Genomic DNA, 5,506 nt, shown 5'->3' with positions numbered 1-5,506 from the left:
GAGACGCCGTCCGACCCTAACTTTACCCTATCTGAGTTTTCGCGACTTGTAGTCCTGATGCGCGACGTTGAAGGGGGCCGGTCGTCACTCTATCGGCTGGGTCAGGAGTTGAGGAGGTCTGAAATTGACTCTGGTGTCTCGAGGGATTCATTTCGGGGAATAATAGAGGGAAGGTTCAACGACTCATCCGTTTGCGTTTAATTTTCATTTGAGGGACATGTGGAAGACGCGGATCCCGCTGCAGCGCCTCTATGCCACAGGAGCGCTGATTTTTTAAAGAATCATTTTAGGGATGCTAAGTCTGTGTTTACTGCAGCTTTGGACAAGTGGATGCGGTCAGGTCAGAACGATCCTGAAAGGTTCGTGGACTTTCTGTCGATGAATGGAGAGGTTCTGTATGCAAGCTCAAAACGCGCATTAATTATGTTTGAGGTGGCCCGGCTCGGGACACCTTTTGAAGATATATTTTTTATAGAGATGTCCAGCAAGGCCATGTTTGACGGAGGTTATGAGGCGGGGATGAATGCATCGAGAAGGGAAAGGCGAGGGGAAGAAAGAGAGGCTGAGAATGCCCAAGCTGGAACAGATTTGAGTGGAAAAAAGAGAAAGAGCAGTGCAGAGATCGCGGAGATTGTCGAGAGGCAATAGACAAGATAACACAGGTCGTTTCCATCATTTCGGCCCCGAGTGTTCAGAACGTTGTGTCAACAAGTACGAATCCGCCGGTGAATGGCGATATTTCGGCCAGGCAGGAAAACAACTCAATGTTTAATATTGTTGAGTCTGCACTACAGGCGTACGAGCGCGCTAAAAAGATCCCAGACAACGAGGCGTTCTTTGAAATCGCGCTCGCACGGTATAAAAAGGCATTGAATGCCTACAAAAGCATGTTTGGTGACGATTCGGGACTGTCAGGACAGGTGTAGATAATGTTACAATTGTTTTCACGAAGCTTTATTGTGATTCGACATTGTTTGGCAATGAGTAAATGGACTCAATCAGCCTTCGCGATAGAAATTTAGAACAGCCCCATCGCGCGTACCGAGTTATGCTCCACTCTTGCGCCGTCGGCGGCAACGGCGGCGGCGCGGGTGCCGCCACGGCGGCGCAATTCCAACCTCCTCGGGCCAGTCGGACATTCTGAACACGAACGTTTTCTGCTCGGCGCGGCGCATGCTGGTCACGTTGAACTCGGTTCCCAGAGCTCCAAGCGGCGTGTCCCATGTCCGAAGAAAACCTCTGTATCTGCGCAAAAGTGTTTATGTGATCGACTGTACGCCAGCCATATCTTCCATGCGAGAGAGAATATCTCCAAGAAGCACAAGATTATACCTCCTGACGAGCACAGGCCTGCATCCTGCTCGTCGGCAGGGAGAACTAAACTTGTAGCCAAAATCAGATATCATTGTGCCTCACAATTGTCGGGGCAACTGCCGCAAATCTCAGCCTAAAATTGACAAGCGTGCTTACATATGCTACAAACTATCCCAGCATCAGGTCCAAATTCGGGTCCCAGTTGATCTTTCTTAAAACGCCCACCCACTTCATTCGACAAGACGATCCGACAGTTGCTCAACTGAGCGTATTCCCTCGGCCTTCTTTCCCCTTATTCCTTATTCCATCATTGCTCCAAGCTCGCCGGCAAGGGTGCGAGCACTGTTCCTTGCGCTTGGTAGTTTTCCATCCATGTTCGTAGTATCTAAATGCCCATCTCGAAGCGAGTTTGCATCATAAAATAGGTATTCGTATTGTACAATCAAGGTTGAGGCCCGTCGGCGAGCACAGCAGGACGTTTGCCGGCCGACTAAGAGCCGTCCCGAGTTCGAAAAATTCACAGCCTCGACAATAATGAAACCGCAGTTGAATCCAGCATGATAAGCACGAGGTGCTGTCAATGCAAAGGAACCTGGCTTGTACCGAGTGCGACAATAACGAATACGATAGAATTCATTCTCTCGGCTTTTCAGTTCCCTCGGGTCAAAGATGATTGTCTTGCACATCAGAGATCTCTGCACAGAAGGCTAGTCTTTGGCCAGCCGGTCATTGAAAAAATTTTCTTCAGCATATATCTCGAAGGCCTCTGCGCATTTCGGAGGTGTAGTGTACTCAATCTTGCCATCGCTGCCGCGGTGAAGGTAGGAAACTGACTTCAAAAAGGCATTCTGGGTGTGCCAACAAAAGCGCGCACATTTGTGACCAACGTAGAACATTAAGTAGTTCACTCCCGGTATACGCGGCATGTGACGGAAAATGCCTTCCATGTTGATGGCGCGGCGTGATGAGGAAGAAGACCCCGGTCAGCGCCAGCCCGGTCTCCGCAATCATGCCCGTCATGTCGATCAGGCGCTCCGACCGCAGCAGGTTAGCTGCCACTGCCATGCGCAGAAACATGTTGGCCGTCTGCGTGCGGTCCCTTCCCCCGCGTCGCCACCGCCGCCGGGCCACGCCGGCAACCAGCCCGTACACGATTTCGGCGCCCTTAGTTATCCCCAGTTGTGCCCAGATGAGCACGTAAAGTAAAGTGATGTCCAGGCTCTCAATTGTGCCTTTCAACATACTCGGTACAAAATACCACATTATAGAGCGTGCAGTCTACACAAGGCCGAAGGTGACCCAGAATTTCAGCGCCGCCGGTTCGCTCGCCTGATAGTTGACAGGGTCGTCGGCATCCCTTTTGCTACTCCGCCGTCTCCGCGGTGGCGTAAGCGGTTGGTTTGTAGCATCAGAGCGTCCGCTCTTCTTCTCCTCGCTCGCCGGGCTGAGGCGCACATTGGAAGGACTACGCGGCGGCCTCAAGTTGGCGCCAGACGCCTCGTCCTCGACCTCAAACGTGATCTGTCGTTGCAGGCGCGTGCGCGAGCGGGTCTGATACGGCTTGCTGTGCGGAGTAGAAGGCCTCCTTCTCCTGACGTTCCCGCTACCCGACGCCGTTTTGAGGGTCTCCACGGCCACTTCCGGCTCGTCGAGGAGCTCCTCCTCGTCTTCCTCCTCCTCATCGTCTCGCAGCGGCCTCTTGTTCTCGATGTCGATGGCGTAGAGCAGCTTGACGGTGGTCCACGCGGGCCTAGCGATGGAGAGGAGCAGACCCGTGGCGCCGGTGGCCTGGGCCATGACGAGCGCGCCAACGCCGCGGTGGAAGACGAGGACGGCGGCGGCGAACAGCAGGTGCGGCAGCGCGGCCGCGGCGAGGCGCCACTGGCGGCGCACGGCGGCGATGGCGGAGCGGTACCGGGAGCTGACGGCGGCGGAGGCGCGCGCGGCGAGGCGCGCGGCGGCGGCCAGGGCGCCGAAGTGGCGCTCGAGCGCCAGCAGCGCCAGCAGCGCGAAGGCCACGGCGGCCTCGGCGGCCAGCGGGCGCGCAGGCTGCGCCACAAAGAAGCGCCACAGGCGCGAGAGCAGGGACGAGAGCATCGGCGAGAGCAGCGAGTAGAGGGAGAGCAGGAGGGAGAGGAGCGGGCGGAGCAGGTGCAGAAAGAGGCGTGCGTAGAGGTGGCAGAGGGACAGAGTAGAGAGAAGCGCCTCGCGGAGAAGAGGCAGCACGTCGGCTAGGTAGCGCCGCGACTGCCGGTACACCAGCCGCCCGGCTTCCAGGTACTCCATGGTTCGGCAGCGCGGGCGGGGTGCCGGAGGGGGGGACAAGGCGGGGGTCGGTGAGGTTGGTAGGTTAGATGCGTGTTTGCGGGACGCTTGGCGAGGGGGAGGATGCTGACAACTCGTTGGGACTCGGAAAGCAAAAGACTTGGCCTTGTGCATTTTTGATCCAAATTCCCGCTCAAACTATAAAAGTGCGTTCTTTGCTCCCTCTGGTGCGTCTCTCGACAGTTGGCATTGTGCGCGTGCGCCAGTGCGCACAAACATTTACGGCAGACGTCAAGTAGCAATTCATCAGTGGGCGGTGCAGGCCTCTGCAAAAGCTAACCTGAAGCAAACAGCGAGCAGGATGCAGGTGAGGGGATACTGGAAAATTTCGGCAACGGTTCGGCAAGTCTTGAAAGCGCCACTAAGCGCATATCGGTTGTCTAGATGCAACATCTCAACTTTGCAAGACATGATCACGGGGCGCTTGTTTTGTTCAAACGCGCTCCTCTTCGGTTGTAAATCTGGGCAACACTGGTACCGCCTGAGAACTGTTGTATTTACAAGTACCTCTACTCACACCGTATCGCTACAAGTTTCAATCGGTAGACTCTCCGCCTTCATTTGTTTCGCCGGAGCCTCGTCAGAGTAAGGCTTACCCGTTGTAACTGAAGCACCCGCTGCCTCCTCGCTTGTATTGACCACGACAAAAGTATTTCCTTCCTTCTTTGCCTCCACCACAACCATCTCGTTCTCAGCTTTGCTTGCGGCCCGCACTCTCTTCTTAGACGCGAGTTCATTAGTAACACTCTTTGCGCTCGGTTTTTGCAGGACGTAGTCTTCTCCCTTTGCGAGAGAAGTTTCCATCTTCTCACACTTGATCTTCTCCTTCTTCTTATCCACCTTGCCCACTCTTGCCTTCCGCTTTTTCACCTTACGCTTTCTCCCCTTCCCCCCCGCCAGTTTCCCGTCTCGCGCCTCTGCCAAGCCCTTGAACTCGGCAAGCTCCCCGACAAAGAGCATTGTCTGCGCCAGCCCGCGTCCTCCTCCCCAAACCGCGTCCTAAAAAAAAACGCCGACCTGGTCGCAGACCATCTCCGTGAGCGACTTCTGCTTCAGCTCCGGCATATACCTGTACGTTGCGATCTGCCAAATGTGCGTGTCGCACGGGATCTCTCCGAGCTGGTCGAGCGAGAACAGCGCCGCGCAGCTGGCCACCTTCCTGCCAACGCCGGGGTAATTGACCAGCCTCCTCGCCACCTCTTTGCGCAGCAGCGCGCGGTACGAGCACAACAGCCCCTCCGCGGAAAGGCCCGCCTTCGCAGCGTCGTCGCGCAGCATGGCCGCCGTGCCCACCACAAACTTGGCACGGTACCCAAACCCGTCCTCCCGCACGGCCTCCTCCGTGGCCTCCGCCGCCAGCACGTGCACCGGCGGGAACACAAAGTGCGGGCGGCCCGCCTGCTCGCCGACGCTCTCCCCGTACTGCACGGCCAGGCGCGTGACCATGGCCGCGGTGCGCGTGACGTTGTTGTTGCTGGAGCAGATGAAGCCGAAGAGGCACTCGACGGGCTCCTGTCGCACGACGCGGCAGCCGCGGTACACGGGGAACGCGGTGTTGTACGCGGGGTCCGCATGGCAGAAACGCTCGACGGCGCGCGTGTGGTCGGCGGCGAGGCGTAAGTAGTCCCGCACGACGGCCTCTGCGCAGCGCGGCTCGCCGGCGGCGACGCACCACCACACGGGGTCCGGCGCGCCGTCGGGCGGCTCGCGCTCCGTCTGGCGCAGGACGAGCAGGCGGCGGCCCACGACGCCGGCCCACTCGCGCGTGCGCGCGCTGTGCGCGGGCACGAACGCGTGCACGCCGCAGTCGTGCCAGCGGAAGGCCTGCCCACACGCCAGTGTCATCGTCAGGCGCCGGCAGCGGTCT

The sequence above is a fragment of the Chondrus crispus genome, genomic scaffold (assembly GCF_000350225.1).
Source record: "Chondrus crispus Stackhouse genomic scaffold, scaffold_2, whole genome shotgun sequence".
NCBI classification, from domain to species: Eukaryota; Rhodophyta; class Florideophyceae; order Gigartinales; family Gigartinaceae; genus Chondrus; species Chondrus crispus.
Note: the sequence above shows the minus strand (reverse complement) of the source record.